We start from the raw sequence: 18,100 nt of genomic DNA on the forward strand, positions 1-18,100 counted from the left end.
AATGCACAGAACCTCATAATGCATTTCACACTGAGGATTAATGAGTTCTAGTTGCTCTGGCTTTCAGCTGTAGATCACTGATTTTTAACCTAGTTTAACAGTGCCTCAAACTTGTTACCCTTTGAAGTCACTTTGGCAGTTCAATTGAAATAATCTATCTGATACAGATTTCTGCAGAAAAATGTCTGTATAAAGGAAATCAATTCCACGAAAACAAAACTTGCTAACAGTCTTTATTGATGCCATGCAATAAATGAGCATGAAAAATGTTAAGGGATTATTTACTTTGCTGAGAATAAAACCCCTAAAGAATTCATACCTAGAGGGAAGAAAAGAGGGAGGAGAAAGGAAAGGATTTTTTCCCTCAAAAAATGCAGCTTCAGATAGAAATCTCCTCCAAAGTAGGTATAGCAAAATAAAAAAGGCTAATAATCAAATTATGGAGAAAATACTACATATGAAAATACAATAAAATATTATGTGATAATCTCATTTACCTCGACCAAACAGACAGCTTCCAGAATGTCCTCTGTCACAGTAGGTAAACTGCAGTGAAGTTCTGCTTTCCATCACTGGAATTACCATGACAAATGGCCTGATTCCATCTGGGAATGAGTTGATTTTCTTAATAGTAGTTGGTATGATGCTATGTTTTTGCTTTAGGTTAAAAATAATGCTGATGTAACATTGATGTGTTAGCTGTTGCTGAGCAGTGCTGAGGACATTTCAGTTTTCTTATCTTCTTGTACAGTCCTGCCAGCAAGGAGATCTGGAGATGCACAAGGAACTGTGGGAGAATAAATCCAGGACGGCTGACCCAAACTGACCACAGGGATGCTCCATACCATATGACATCATGTTGGACCTGTATTTGCTAGGGGGGCTGCTTCTTCCTGGATCTGGATGGGCATTTGTCAGTGGGCGGTGAGAAATTGCTTTGTGCGTCATTTGTTTGTTGTTGTTGTTGTTGTTATGGTTTGTGTGTGTGTGTGTAATTATGCATATGTTTATTATTACTGTTATTTTTCTTTTCTTTTTCTGTCTTAGTAAATAGTTTTTATTTCAACCTAAGTGTTATATATATTTTTTCAGTTCTCTCCTCCGTCTCACTGGGAGGTGGGAGGAAAGATTGAAAGGCTGTGTGGTATTTAGCTGCCTGCCAGGTTAAATCACTGCAGCAAAGAAGTCTTGTTCTTTTTCAGGCCCTGGAATAACAAATTTATACCTGGGTTTTTGGGAAATGAACACAGCACTGTCTTTTAAATAATACTTGTGAAAAAAACTTTCATCCTTAAACCTTGTAACACAGAATGGAAAGAACAGTCTCTTGTAACCTCCTGTATTAATGAAATGTCTGCAAGCTCTGGTCCTTAAAGTCAGTTCCAAGTCAGTGGTTTCAAAACAGACTCTTGGTACTACCAGTGATTAGATTTTGGAGTGTTGAATTTAGATGGGTAGAAAAACACATGCAACAATGCATCAGCATTGCTGTAGTGTGTGCTTTATGCAGAACAGAAAGGTCCCAGGAGCCACTAAAACACCAAAATGTACACAACTCTGAAAAATAAACCCATACATAGAATAAGATCAAACCCATAACATAAAGTTTTCCTTAATGATATGGAAGTAAAATATTTTTTTATGCTATTCTATCTCATAACTTATGTGAATAGTCTTTTTCTAATTGCTGTAGGGAAGAAAACAGTGGAAGAACATGCAGTACTTGAAGGGTGAATGGAGAAACAGCTCTTACTGGTCAATTTAATCAGTTATCAGTGTATGTTTATCTGTCTCTATAAACATTTACTTCTGCAAGGACCGCATGCTGTTAATAGTCTCTTTTCCTTCTTCATCTTCCTGTTCTGCACAAATTTTTGTCTGCATTTGTATTAATTCAAAGCTATTCAGCAACACTGCTTTAATTCCTCTCAGTTCCATACTGTGTACTCCATTCCTACCCAAAGTTACTTCCTCAGCATGAGGCTTTGACTGATCACTTCTTTCTGCCCATTCCTGATTTCTGAAAGATATGATTCTGCCCTTAATTTAACTATTCTACCACAAACACACCCTTCTTTATGTTAATGCCATTCATTTCTTTGAACCAGAAAACGTATTGATTTTTATTCTAAAAAAATCCTCTTTCCTTTATGGAATATCTGCTTCATGTTTTAAAATCACTTCACTGAGCTGAGAAAAAGCAGAAATCTTAAAAATAGGGCTGAATGATTTCTGGTCATCAATAGTCTACTGGATGCAGAGGAAGAAAAAAAAGACTGTTGACTTTGTGTGATAAGAGAAAAATACTACCCAGACCTTTACTTCTAGATCCTTGGAAATAAAGTGGTCATAAATGAGACTGTGTAATTTTACTTATTTTGTTTGGTACTTATGCTATACACATGGTATCAATGCTGTATTTATAAGTGATCTATCTTGCGGGCTGTTGTATTGGGTTTGCACTGCAACATTTTGGTAGCTTGGGGTGGCATGGGTGCCCTTTGTGAGCAGGGCACAGAAGTGCTGTATGTCAGAGCAGAGTACTTCAACAGGGACCTGGGTACAGCTGGGCACAGCTGTGCCATGAGTAATGCTGGGTGCACCTCTGGAAGAGCAGTTTCGCATAGCATTATTATGGCTTAACTTATGCTACTTATCAGCATGGACTTTGACTTAATTAAGCCTCAGGCTCAGTCAATTTATGTCCAAGTGTTTTTTTTGTACTGAAGTAATGTTTACTGATAATCAAGATCAGGATCCCTGGTTTTCTTAACTTTCTGAGTTTTCAGTTTCTGAATACTTAAAAGTTTTTGAATGAGAACTTTCAGAAGACAGATTGGATTTTAAAGCAGTTAAGTAGTTTTGGCTCACTTCAAGAAGAACTATGTTCAAGTTTGTAATAAAGATCCAACAGAACATATAATTGAGCTTCAGCTTCTTGCAAAGCTAGTAAATATATTTAGAAATATACTGCTACCTACTGTGAGCTTAATAGATAATAGTGCACCAAAAATGTTCCACAGGCAGCTGTGTGAGCAGAAATCTGCCATTAAACTATAGACCTTCCTCATCAATTCAGCAATTCATTAAAATATTTCTAATAGGCATTAGTCATCCCTCTCAAAGGGATACTAGCTTTCTCACAATTAAAAGATATTAAAGTAAAAAATTCAGATACCAGACAAGCAATTAGCTGTGCAGACCAATCACCGTGTTACTCATTTATTCTTTAATTGATGTTGCATTGCCTCCTACGGTACTGACCTAAAACCAGGCCAGGACCAAATGACTGCACGCACACACCAATATGATGAACAGCAAAATGGCGTTTATTACACGTGAACTCTAGCTTATATAACCTATGTGCTTCGTCTACGCCCCTAAGGGCACGTGCCACACATCAATCATAGAGCAGGGAGAGGGCCTATCGCGTCACATCCTGTGGGGGGGTCTCGCAGTTGCTGACAACATCTCTCCCTCTCCAAGCTCAAGAAAGTCTACTACAACTCGAGAGGACCCTAACCGCGTACACCCCGAAATCCCCACATTGCGCCTATACATGCTATTGTCCTCTCGGTTAAGCCTTGCCCCGTTGCATCCCAATTCGCAGAATAATCCTACCCTAATAACCCTATAACCTATCAACCTAATTACAACCTATTAACATAATAATCCTCTGTGAGTAGAGCCCATTAGGAGAAACTCCTAATATCCAACCTAAACCTCTTCTGGTATAACTTCTGGCCGTTTCCTCGGGTCCTTCATGTGGGTGATGTAGTGCCCTGAGTATGCACTCACACCTCGGTGTATGAGAACAGCATTCAGTTCGTATACATAAACACCATTTTTTTGTTCCATAAAAGGCTCCATGTCGAGCAGCTCAGAGAAGCCAATGTAGGTGTTCAGCTTTTTCTTATGGCCAGTTTGTCTGTCAAACACGAAACGCATCAGCTGCAGGTTGAGTGTGCATGGAAGACTTAGCAGCCTGATCTTCCTTGTGGCATTCTGCTTACTCTGACAAGTTTCGCAAAAATAACGATTGTCCCCTTCTAATTTTTCTTCCTTGAGAAACTCTGTTATGCAGTCTGTCAGCTGCTTGTGCCCTTGGATGTTTAACTCCAGCTCATAAAACTTAGACACGAGTTTGGATTCCCTGCCACACTGGTTGCAGACCGTGACATAGATGTACTCCCCACAAAACTGTTTCTGAACAATATTTTGAACATCTGGATTTTTTTGTTTGGATAAAGTATCTTCCAGCAGTGACATGAACAGCTTGGAAAATTCCTGGGCATCCTGCTGCTGGCCTGTATCCAAGCCCAGCGCTTTGACAAACCCAGAGGGATCGATGTATCGCCTTCTGCTGTTCTGCAGCAAGGCAAACAAGTACTGAAGATGCTCACAAATGGTCTGAGGCTCATAGTCTTTGTCTTTGGGGATGCTCTCTCTGACTGTGTGCTCATTGCTGGAACACAAGTAGAGGGCTTGCCGGAGCTCCAGATTAAGAAACCACATCTGCAAGAAAGTGTTCACATAGCACGTGGTGCGAGGTTCGTTAAGCCCACAAATGCATTCTTCTTGCGGCGCTCGCAAGAATTTTATTTATTTATTTATCTTGTGTAGTCACATTTTGAATAAGTAGTAACAATAATGAACATAGTATTCAGTGCATGCTTTTAGCTTTGCATTCAGGGATTAGCTTCCTATAGATAATAATTTGGCAAACTGCATGGTGAAGCATGACTACAGGGAATAAAGCAAGACTATTTTATTTTGCATTCTAAAACCTCTGGGGAATAAAAATAAGTCAGAAATTGAGGAACATGCTCCAATAAAGGGTGAGCTGGACCTCTTGTTGGTATAGAAGGATAGCAATAGCTATTCTGACTTGATGCTACTTATTATTTTGCACTTACATTTTCTGAAGTTCATTTTCCACTTTTTTTTTTTTTTTTTTTTTTTTTTTTTTTTTTTTTTTTTGCCTAGATCCCTTTTTTTCTTTGACAAAATGCTGAGTATGTCTTGTCATAGCAAGGATAATGCTACATAATGATATTTTTAGAATAGACTGCAGGCTCCTAATGTAGAATTCATGAAAGGTTTAACGACAGTAGATTTTGACAATTTCATTGGCTAAAGGTTTTGCTTTTGTATGCAGACAGCTAACTGTACCACCAAGAATTTATCCACAGCTAGATTTACGAACTTTCTAATCCTCCTGAAAAGTCTCTGAGTTTCACTGAAATGTGGATTAATCTTAAACACATTCTACAGCTCATAAATGCAATTCTTCCAGACTTGTTTTACCAAAGAATATGTACAGTGAAATCTTGAGTACAAAGAGCCCAGTTGTGCCTGAGTCAACCCTATGCCAACACATTGAAGATTCTATTTAATCAGAATTTTATGTCCCTTCAGCAAAGTTTTGGTATTATCAACATAAATATATAACAGATATTAATAATTTTCTAAATTAAAATAATACCCTGAAGGACAAGAATTTATTATTATTATTTTATTATTATTATCTGAGATATTACACTACTCCATCTTTTTCACTACTTTTCTTTTAACAGTTGAAATTCAGAATATTTTCTCATCTGAGCATACTCTCTTTCACCTATACATACTCTGGTTTCTTGATTTACAACACTGGTGATTTTATGTCAGAGTGTGGTCAGCAGTATTAGGGAAGGGACTGTCCTCTTGTTTGCAGAATTGATGACGCCCTACCTTTTGTACTGTGTTCAGTTTTGGGCCTCTCACTACAAAAAAGATACTGAGATGCTGGAACCTCTTCAGAGTAGAGCAGCAAGGGTGGTGAAAGAACTAGAAAACAAGTGTTGTGAAGAGTAATCAAGGGAACTGGAGTACTTTAGACTTGAGAAGATAAGACTGAAGGAAATTTCATCACTCTCTGCAGCCTACCTGAAATGAAGTTGTAGGGAGGAGAATGTTGTCTCTTTTTTTGAAATGACAGCTAATAGGACAGAAAAAAACACCTCAAATAGCATCAGGGGAGATTTAGAGAGGCACTGAAACAGGTTGCCAAAGGAAGTGGTAGAGTCACCATCCCTGGAAATATTTAAGAGATATATGGATATATCACATAGGGATGTGGTTTAGTGACATACTTTGTAGTGGTTGGTGACGGTTGGACTTGATAAACTTAAGGGTCTTTTTCAACCTAAATTACTATATGCTTCTACAACATGCTTGCTTCAACTACATTTCACAGCTTCATTGGGAAATGCTTAATGTCCAGGGATAATTTTATACAGGATATTTTAGTAATACCTGAAGATATTTGTCACTAACAGCCCAAATGTGCCAGGCACTTAGGTAAAGGTTGTAGCAGATAAGGTAAAACAAAACTTTTAAGCTTCAGCACAAGGTATATTCTTTTCCTGTTCTGGAGAAATTGCTTTTGAAAAGGGGGGATTATTTTTTTACTATAAGCTGCATTTTGCTTCAACCATAGTCACAAAAAGAGAACTTCCTTAAATCTTGGGTTGGAATTCCTATGAGGTGTATGTCAACTCCCTGAGAACTGGGGAATGGAACTCGCTACAAAACTGTGTTAGTAAAATATTAAGGTTACGGTTATAGTACTCAAACACTAAACCAATTCAATGCTTGTTTTTTTTCTATTTTTTTTTTCTATTAAATTATTAATTGCATAACAGGTAATGTGTATCTCTTATGTAAACAGTGTTGGAACATTCCATAGTCATGATCAGTATTTGTCTGCAAATTATGTTGTGAGAAGCTGGCACAAGATGAAATTGGGCCATTTACACAAGTAAGCTGAAGAGTTCTGGGCCTGATAATCCATGCTGAGTACCTGGGTAAATATTACTTTACGTCATACAAGCTCATTTACCATATTTCCTCCTACTGTTCAAAAATCGGGTCTTAATTTATAAAAAGGACTGGCGATTTGGAACAGTTTATTCATAAAATTGATTGTTTCTCCAGTTAGAATAATTGATTAAAAGAATTAAGCTATCTTAAATTCAGATTTATCTTACAGCCAGGCTCAGTGGAGTAGTCTTGCTATTCTTTTCAGTTTATAAACCTAGACTTTAGAAATCTTTCAGAAAATATCTGAGAATTTTGTTCCCTCATGTCATTAATTAGTTCCAATGCCCAAGACCAATTTTCAGAAAAGTAGCATTATGAATACTAGTGATGCTCATAATTTTCTAAACCTGTTATCCTAAATTAGATTGGGAGGGATCTTCTACAGACGTGAATTATTAGTACAATCTCTGGTGTATTTTCAACCTACTCTTAAAGAAAACGGCTGGACAATAACCTGAATGCTGCAACAGGCAGTCTGAAGACAGTCATGTATTTTAGCTTTGTGAACATAAGTTGTATCACTATCCTCTGTGCCAATGAACAGTTCCCATTTCGTCTGTGGTCGTAACTACATCAGGGTAACTATGTATCACTTCATAAATTCATATTTGAAGATCAAATAAATAAATATGAATTCTCACAATGAATTTTTTCTGTAAGTAATTTTCAGTGAAAATTTTCACAAATTTTTAGTAGGCAAATAATCTTAGGGCAAGCTGATTTGTGACTGTCAAGTTACAGTGATTTAACATAGTACACATAAGCTGAGCAAACTCAACCACCCAAGTACAAGCTTTTACCTATAGCAGATGGATTACATTTTGAATTAATTTTAGCTTCCATTTTTGTAGGTTATGTTTATAGTGAATTTCCTCGTGTTCGTATGAGGCCAAGATTAATAAATACACATGGTAAAAAAGGATCTGCAAAGGAATTGTTATTTCTCCTAATTAAAATCCTAATAATTATTTTTTAAATTTTGCTTAGTAAAATGTCTTGGAATGTTGTTCTTAAATGAGGAATATGAATAATCATTTACTGACTAATCTTTGAATTTTAATTTCATTTAATTAATTTATTTTACTCTGTTTTTTGTTGTTATACAGTATTTACTTACAGTGGATATTTTAAAATTAATAAATGAATCAATAATTTTTTACAGATGGTAATGTCTTTCTCTATTTGTTCACATATACAGTAAAGGACAAATATCATATTTAAGTTGTAAAATCATAATTACCATAGTTTTGCAAAAGAAGCTGAAAGTGCAAAACAAAACATGGTCATATTTAGTCATTTTTCATTACCCATATTGAATATGATTAGAAATCTGATTGAATACTTATATTTAAACTACAGCTATCACCATGTTTTCTTTTCTGATGTTCTCGTTAAAGGAGTATGCTGATAACATAATCTTTATGTGTCTCTTTTCTTTGTGGTCAATCTGTACAATATTTCCTAACACAACTCTAGGCACTTTAAACTGCTGTACATACTCTTCTGTTCACCTTCTCTTTGTATGCTGCAACACATTCATTCATTGAGCCCCTCTTCTTCTCTAGATTTCTGCCTTCTCCGATTTCCCTTCTTGCTTTCATGCTCCAGTATTATCTTCAGTGCCCACCAGTTCCATCCTCATTTGAACTGCTTCTTCTTCCCTTCCCTTCCCTTCCCTTCCCTTCCCTTCCCTTCCCTTCCCTTCCCTTCCCTTCCCTTCCCTTCCCTTCCCTTCCCTTCCCTTCCCTTCCCTTCCCTTCCCTTCCCTTCCCTTCCCTTCCCTTCCCTTCCCTTCCCTTCCCTTCCCTTCCCTTCCCTTCCCTTCCCTTCCCTTCCCTTCCCTTCCCTTCCCTTCCCTTCCCTTCCCTTCCCTTCCCTTCCCTTTTCCATTTCTTCTTTTCTCTCACTTCATAAATTATACATTCTTTAGTAGACCCTTGGAATAGAAACATGACCATGTGAAAATTAATGAAATCTGCCATTCTTTGCTGCATGGAAGTCTAAATTCAATGCTATACCATAAAATCTTGATCACTACTGTGAGTCTCCTCTTATGCGGTAAATTGGAAAGCCACAAGTAGATAGAAGTAGTACATGCAGAGACACTGACAGGTTCCTTTCAAAGTTTAACAAAATTTCTAACATAGAAATTTTCATAGAATTATAGAATCATAGAATCACCAAGGTTGGAAAAGACCTAAAAGATCATCCAGTCCAACCGTTCACCTATTCCCAGTAGCTCCCACTACACCATGTCCCTCAGCACAACATCCAGCCTTTCCTTGAACACCCCCAGGCTCAGTGACTCCACCACCTCCCTGGGCAGTCCACTCCAGTGCCTGACCACCCTTTCTGAAAAGTAATACTTCCTAATGTCCAGCCTGAATCTCATAAATTTTTATAGAATTTTATAGAAGTGCTGTTATGAGGTATCTGTTTTTATCTCATTTAATATATATATGTGAACACATAAACTTTCTATATATGAGACATATGTAAAGTCAATAAACTAAGCCAATTGATGGCCCAGGTAAGAGTCCTGGCTTTCTCAGTGTACAATTATTGCTTATGTTATTTCACATGTTTAAATAATTTCATTTATGCTGATGTTCTTGCATATGGTGGAAATGCAGAACACATTTTTCTTTCTTTGACGCTGTAGCTGATCTTCTACACATTTTACTTTGCTGCTCAACTTGTTCTACATTTCCAGCATCACCGAGGAAAGCTAATAATTTTAGACCTCCCTGACAGCTATTTGTAACCTTGTACTCAGAGTTTCAAGCAAATCCTGACATATTCTTCTCTCAAAGCAGAATATTGCAAAGAGGATAATGTTTAAATGTAATACCCAGGGGCCACATTTGAAATTTGGACACAATCAGGGGAATTAACAACATATAGAAATTGTCAGTGCTTTTTAAAATATTTTATTACTCCATAGATTTCTGATCACATAAAACATTTAGAGAAATAGTTTTCACTTCAGAAAGCCTTCTGTCAAGTTTCCAATTAAATATGGCATAATATGGAGAAAAAATGACCAAAAGGAAAAACGTTATATCTAAGATTAATGCAACTGTTAAAGTACCAACCGTCTGTAGGTGAATATGAAGAAAGAAATGCAACACTGGATTCTCTGATTTAAGAAATAAAAAATTAAATAAAAGGAAAAACGAAAAGGGATTGTTTGAATTCTGTTTGTTTAGGATACACTGGTTTGATGTGACGTGCATCAAACCTGTAACATAGCCCCATAGCACAGGCAGGGGACAAGCTAGGCTTCAGCCTAGGGCATGCATCATTCTTAAGAGGAATCTGCACATGTTTACTTCCCTAATCCTGGATCCTGCTACCCGCTGTTTCCATATGTTGTGTATCGGTCTGGTAGAAGATGATGACTTTCAATGAAAGATCATGAAGACAGGAGGGGTGTGACGTATATGGAGGCACTAAATCACAAACATGAGTCTGAGACTCAAATAAGGAAGTAGGCTCACCTACACAGTTTCAGCTGTGTAAGCTTTGTTAGCCTGTTACTGTAAGACACTATCTGCTTCATTTGCTCTTTTTAATGTAATACATTTCTTATTGATTCTTCGTGTCACAAGACCAAATTTAAACTATGGAACAGTTGAGAGTAACGATTTCCAGAGACAGTTATACTAAAAGAGTAAACATGTATGTATCAAGAACTAAAAGTAAATACTCAGTTTACACTGGAAATGGTGTGATTTACAGTGTACAAAATGTTGGATAGGATTACAAACTGCTTCACATTTGGAGTTTTAAAGTACATGCATGCTACCAGTTTTGTCCTACATAGCCTTCTGTATTCGAAGAGCTGCTGAAAATATTCCCAGAAGTGGCTTGCTGTCAGTGATGAGCATCAGTATGACACCTGCACTGTAAAGACTTTTTTGAATACTTGGAAATGAAGGTGTTTTCAAATGAAAGATGATGTAGTTTAGGTGAAGAAATTCTACACTTGATTTTAACTCAGTGGCATTCCATTCCAGAGCTCTTTTAAAAAGTAAAGATGGTTGACTCATTAGGTAAAAAATGACATTTTCATAGAAGCAAAATCTGTCACTAAATTGCCATAAACGTTTTTTTTAATGTAGCATATTTTCAGACTCAATCTTGTTCTCAAAAACTGAATTAAGAATGTCCTTTCATTTTCAAAGACATGGGAGGAAATGCTTTACCAACATTATTTAATTATTCCTTGAGGTACATTTTTGTGGTGAAAGTAAACAAATGATTCCAAAATTTTAATTAGGCTATCTTTACTATGGAAGTACTAGCATATAACTCCCCTTCCTTAAAAGCCTGATGAAAAATATATGTTCTAAGGAAACCATATAAATAATGCTTGCAATGTCCAATGAATTTACAGAGAAAGTACAGTGGATTTGTACAGTGTAATTCAGGGAACGGGAAAAAATTAGCAAAGCACCCTGGATTTCTTGAATAGGAATCTGTAGATAGGTTTCCAAAGCAGTGATTTCTAGGAGGCAGAGAACACTGGGATAACTATTACTTTAAGTACAGGTGCAAAAATGACCCATATGAACATCCACGAAAACATGCAGATGTGTCAGGGAATGAGCTAAATAGAAAATTACATAATGTTCCAATATAAAACTAAAATAAAATGCAGGAGGTGGAAGAGAAGTGTTAGGAAAGGGAAAGCCTATCTGGAGATGGAATTAGCAAACTATGCCAAGAGTATAACCAGAAGAGTTTCTACAACTATTTTAACAGTGAAAGGCTGAACAAGGAAAGTGTGAGCACGATTAGTGTGAGTGTGAGATAAAGCTGAGATACAGAATTATACTCTTTGCTGAGGTTTTCTCCAACAAGGTATCAAAGGCCTTTAGAGTTAGGGACAAAAAGGAGAACAGCAGCAGTGGTTGAGAGCTGAGTCAGATACAGCTTGCAAGAACTCATCCCAAACAAGATGTCTCAGAAAGAGACCATTATCTATCAGATTTGAAAGGTCAAGGACATCTGGGGAAGTGATAAACACAAATATTGTATGTATTTTCAAAGGAAGTCTAAAGAATAATCCATGAAACAACAGGTTGCTCAGCCTCACTTTGGTCCCTGTAAAGATCATGAAGTCAGTGTCCTTGAATTACATTCCAAGACGAATGAAAAAGGTGAGGAGGTTTTGCAGCTTGTAGGCTTATTATTTTATTATTTCAAGGGTTTTTTGTTTGTTTGTTTTTTATAGGTTGTTTCATCACTGTCTCCTCAAATACTCTTTATCAAGTTGGGCTACTGCAGACTGGTCAGATAGAAAATTGAATAATAAAAAATTGTTGCATGATCACACCTAGAGACTATGACCAGCTTTGGGACCCTAGTACAACAAAGGTTCTGATAAACTAGGGGCAGTTCAAGGCAGGGCCACCGGATGGTGGGAAGTGGGACACTTGCTTTGTGAGGAGTGGGTGAGAGATATGATCCTGTTCAGCCTCCAGCAGAGATGGCTTCAGGGGAACATAACTGTAGCACACTGTAATTATGTGGAGCCTGGAAGTGTTCGAGGACCTTGGTGATGTTCAAGATGCAACTGGATAAAGCTGTGAGAAACCTGGTCTTAGCCTACAACTGACTGTGCTGTAAGCAGGATGTTGAACAGAAGGCCTCCTAAGGTCTGTCCCAGTCTGAGCAATTCTGTGGTTCTCTGAATATTCTGCAGTTTCATGAAAGACTTGAAAGTACTGCAGCTTCGAATGAATAATGTTTGGTTCGTGCAAAATTAATTGACTTTTCAGCTCAGGGTGCAGGCATTTGGCATTACAAAATTCTATCTATCATAGCATCTTTATTTATTCAGCCTACAAATACCTTCAGTGAGCCCAACAAAACCAAACAACAGTCATTTTCAGATCTTAAATAATGAATCATGAATAAGTGAAGCAAACAGATCATAGTAATTCACATAAATAAACTTCCATGAGTGTTGTGGAAACAATCTAATAATGACTACATTTACAGAAACTGGAATCAATTTGAAAATGATATCTAAGAAACCTTCAGTTGAGATTAATTAGATCATTTATTAATGAGATTATTTGATTAGTTCTGCTGTGTATCCCCTACATATTGCAAACAGTGCAGGATTGCATGTGGTAAGTAAAATGCCTTTAGATTATTTGTGCTTTAGATTATTTGTATTCACTAAAAAAAAACCTCTAGAAAAGTTATACTGAAATCAGATTGCTTTGCTTTGTCAAAGAGCTTCATTCCATTTCTTTAATTACTACCTCAAATTTCAGAATAGCAGACTGTTTTTCTCCTAAATTTTCATCATCAGACATGACATATTTGTCTAACAAGTGGTTTAGAGATTTCAAGAACACATGAAATTCACTTTCTCTTTCCTGAATTACTGGTTGCTCAGTGAAGGAAAAAATTATCCGGCAACATTTATCTGTTTTGCTTATAAGGCAGAATTATGTTAAGTAGTCCAGATTTTCACTGTTACAGTTTTTCTCAGAGACAAGCATATGCATTAGTTCTCTTAACCATACTATATCAAAATGCAAACATCAGAAACTAATCCTCAGAGAAGCAATTGCTAAAATAATTACACTTTTAAACTACAAAAACATTGAGCCCCAAATCATAAATACTAATAGTCAGACATGATCTGAAAGTACTCAATTGCATAGATATATGTGTTCCTTTAGATATTTACTCTCAAAAATTATCATTATTCTTCTTTTCCTGATGATATCCATTCTGCATACAGTCAGAAGTCTCTCAGCAAACTTCTAAATCTAACTTCTAATTTCTAAGTGTCTTTTAGCCACTTTCAGTCTCTTAATTTTATGCTGCTGTTCTTGTATATACTTAGACCTGAAAACTGAAAAGGAGAATGCTACAGCAGTTCTTAAGCACTCTTGGTTTTTTTTTTTTTTTTGCTTAACTGTTTATATAAATATTTATTTAAGCCATACAGGATGAAAAATGTCAGTTACTGTCTGAATTTTTAGAAATTTGAGTCCCTATATGAGATAAAACTGTCCCAAGCCGAGATACCAAAACTGCTTCTACACAGAATAATGCTGATACCAAAGTACATACATTTATTTATAGAGACATGATATCCAAAGAGAGAGAATTTTCTTTGCAAACAACTCTGTTCCTGAATTGGTGAATGAGGAATAGGTACAAGGAAATGGTTATTTATGCATATAACTGTGAAACTTAAAATTTTCATTTTGGCATAAGCCACTGTGTTGCAGGAATACATATATGGAAGCCAGAAACATTTAATTTAAAAGAGATATGAGGGGTTCAAAGAGGGATTGAACGTGAACACTCTCATATAAAGGAATGGGTTAATTTTATCTTTTTCAAAGAGTTCAGGAGATTTTTAAAACACCTGGAAGCTGTAATATCATGGCTATGTTTTCCTTTGACCATTAGGATCATAGGATCATAGAAGCATAGAATTATAGAATGCTTTGAGTTGTAAGAGACCCTAAAGATCACTTAGTTCCAATCTCGTGCTATAGACTGGTTGCCCCACATCAGATCAGGCTGCCCAGGGCCCCACCCAAGCTGGTCTTGAGTACATTCATGTATGGGGCAGCCATAGCTCTCTGGGCAGTCTGTGTAATTGTCTCAATAAACTGAGTAAAAAAATTCCTTGTAATATCTAATACAAATTTCCCCTCTTTTAGTTTTAAATAATTGCCCCTTATCAATATCAAACCACATAAAATGTTGGTCTCTGTCCTACTTATAATCTCCATTAAAGTACTAGAAGAACACAATGAGATCTCTTGGTAGCCTTTTCTTCTCCAGACTGAACAAACCCAAATCCCTCAATCTTTCTTCATAGGAGAGATACTCCATCTCTCTGATCATCATCATGGCCTCCTCTGAATCCTCTTGAAGAGCATGTCTTGTGCTGGGAGCCCCGGGTCTGGATACAGTACTCCAGATGGGGCCTCACAAAGGCAGAATAGAGGGGGAAAATCCTCTCCCTGCTGACCACCCTTCTGTTAATGCAGCCCAGGATACTGTTGATCTTATAAGCTGCAAGAGCACACTGCTGGCTCAGATTTTTGTCTATCAGGACCCCCAGGACCATCCCCGGAGCTGCTCTCAATGAGGTCTTCTCTCAGTTTGTGCACATATTCAGGTCTACCTTGAACTCATGAGGAACTCCTTGCAATTGGCCTTTTTGAACCTTATGGTTCCACTTTTTAAGGCGGTCTAAGTTCCTTTGGATGGCATCCTTCTATTTTGTGAACTACACCACTCATCTAGTGTCACCAGTAAACTTGCCAAGGGTGCACACAATCTCTATCTAGGTAGTTGAAAATGCATTTTGCAAAGGTGTCAAATCTATAGTATTAATAATATTCTGAGAATGTCTAGAAGATCAAAACTCCTAAAGGAATTATAGAAACTGATATCTTGAATCCCATTAATTCAATCACTAAATAATAGAATCATAGAATCATAAGGTTGAAAAAGACACAAGATCATCTAGTCTAACCATCCACCCATTACCACTGCTGCCACAATCTACTAAACCACATCTTGTAGTTCCTCATCCAGATGCCTCTTGAACACTGCCAGGGGCTGCAACCCCACCACCCTCCCTGGGCAGCCATTCCAGTGCCTGACCAGTTCCTGAGAGAAAAAGTTTTTCCTTATGTCTAACCTAAACCTCCTCTGGTACAACTTGTGGCCATTTCCTTGGGTCCTGTTTGTTGCATGGAAGAAGAGGCCAAACCCCTCCTCATCACAACCTCCCTTCAGGAAGTTGTAGATGCAGTGAGGTCTCCCCTGAGCCTCCTCTTCTTCAGAATAAACAATTCCAGCTCCCTCAGATGCTCCTCATAAAACTTGTGCTCCAGACCCCTCACCAGTTTTGTTGCCCTTCTCTGGACATGTTCCAGGACCTCAATGTCTATCTTGTAGTGAGGGGCCAAAAACTGATCACAATACTCAAAGTGTGGCCTCACCAGGGGTAGAGGGGGATGATTTGTCTCTCTGCTCCTGCAGAGAGTTACTGACTTCTTTAAAACTCTTCCCCCCCCCCCCCCCCCCCCATCCTTCCAAAATGCAAGACTAGAAATCTACACTTGCATTAGAAATTCTTATAGCATGTCAAGTTCTCTAGGATTTGACAGCACTTGCATGCCAGTTTTCAGAAACACAAGTTTCAAACCCAGAACCTAAAAATCTAAGTTACATCTTTATTTTCTGGAAGAGAAACTAGGTTAAATGTGAGCCTCTAAACATGAAGGAGAGCCCAAATAAAATTCTGTGGGGAAAAAAAAAAAAAAAAATTGTCTGTAGAGGTAAGACAAGATGAGATCAGAAAAGGCAAGATGAAAAAAGATGAGAGAACACAAAAGAAAACCTTCATGGGAATGTCTTTTAGCTGAGGTGAAACAAAAATAATTTAATAACATGGTAAAATGTGATCTTATTAATGTACGAGAATTCAACAATAAATGATCCAAAAATATACAAATATCTAGCCTTATTGTAGTAGTGATTGATACATCAGACCATTTAGAATTAAGTTTATGGAAATTTATGTTAAATCACTGTCTTATGATAATTCAATTATCCAAACACAGTTTATGGTAATAAAGGATAAAATGTCTTCACTCTTAATCCCTTTGGAACTGGCAATCATTTGTAAGTAAGTTTAAGTCAACAAATATGAACCAGTAAGTTGATCCTATATTAATGCACAGACTTTACAGAATTCATCTTGTTTTGTTTTCAGGCGATCAGAAATATACGCAAGAATGCTGCTTTATGAATTATCAACATATTTACTAGGACTGTGTATTTGTTAGTGGTTTTCTCTTTGAACTGTATTATTACCTCTCTTAATTTCACAGCAGAGATGTTTCTCTTCTACAAATATTGTACAAATAATCGAACATTTTACTGTGTACTGTTTTAATAGAAATTTTATGAGATAGTAGCTTATTTATTCCATTACAAGATATGAAATATGCTTCCACATTCTTGAAAGCAAACCTCATTGTGATTATTGTATTTGAATTTCCTATCTGTTTCCATTTTTCAACATAGGCAGACAGGCAAAGAGCTTCTCATTTGAATTTGAAGTTTTCACATTAATTTATGTTACACTGTTATCTTGCATCTTCCTTTAAATCATTAGTTTATGTTACATGATAGCAATGCTCTTGTAGACAAGCTGATAAAGTACAGATCAGGTAAATGAACAGTGAGGTGGACTGAAGACTTGCTAAACAGCCAAGCACAGGGGTGAAATGATGAGGAGCACAACGTTCACAGGAAGGTCAGTTATTAGTTGCATTTGCCAATATTGTCAAAAACATTCATCAGTGGCATGGATGACAGGCAGAGCGTACCTCAGTATGTTTGCAGCTGACACAAAACTGAGGGTGTGGACAGTTTACCCAACATTTGTTTTGAGCAAAGAGCAACTTCATGAAAATATTTTCCACTGTGTAAGTTGTGTATTAGCAGAAAAGACACTTTAATCACAAGTGTTTTCCCTTGTATTTACTGAGCACTGCAACTGTACATTAGTTACGCTGCTCTGTTCAACTTGAGTGAAACTGTTTCTTTACCGGTGATTGAATTATTGTGGGTTTTTTTGCTTCTAAGTAGCACAACAGCATATTATATCCTTGTGCACCACTCATTGGTATGATAATCAACTTCAAAACACTGTGACTATTAAAACAGCAGTATTCAGTGTAAGCAGTAAATATAAAAGCAATTATCAAAGGGGAATACAGAAAAGCACATCATGTTGCAGGGGTTTATATTAAATAGAGAAAAAAAATTGTAGTAAATGTCTTGCTTTTGAAAAGCTAGATTACAGCCAGCTTTCTATGATCAGGAGCAATCTGCTCCAATCTTATGTGCAGAAAGAAAGGTGATGGTAGCCCTTGGCATATCTTACATTAGAAGTGGTGTCTAGCATTCAGAATGTGTAGATGCACTACAATAATAGAGGTGCACTACAATAAATACTTACATGGCATGGAGGAAAATAAATTATAACAGAGCCCATCAATATTCTGTGTTCATAAAAATATGAAGCTAAATCCAGGAAAAGACCTAAGCACTTCCCTGAATCTCATAAGACTTTCTCATTTGAAATCTACAGCACTCAGTTCAGTGTATTGTCTCCCTCTGATATACCACAAAGTATTCACAGAGCACAGCAAGCCGATATTGTACA

The 18,100-nt window shown here is 36.9% G+C and overlaps 1 pseudogene across 1 annotated transcript in view; it reads right to left on the minus strand.

The window, feature by feature from the left end:
- Window positions 1–3,717: 3,717 nt before the first annotated feature.
- LOC306956714 (ubiquitin carboxyl-terminal hydrolase 48 pseudogene) overlaps window positions 3,718–18,100 on the minus strand; it is a 198,690-nt pseudogene continuing 184,307 nt past the window's right edge. Inside the window, exon 3 of the transcript in view lies at window positions 3,718–4,586. The product of the transcript in view is annotated as a ubiquitin carboxyl-terminal hydrolase 48 pseudogene (transcript). The remainder of the gene's footprint in view (window positions 4,587–18,100) is intronic.

This window comes from Tetrao urogallus (assembly GCF_951394365.1).
Source record: "Tetrao urogallus genome assembly, chromosome: 1".
Lineage (NCBI taxonomy): Eukaryota > Metazoa > Chordata > Aves > Galliformes > Phasianidae > Tetrao > Tetrao urogallus.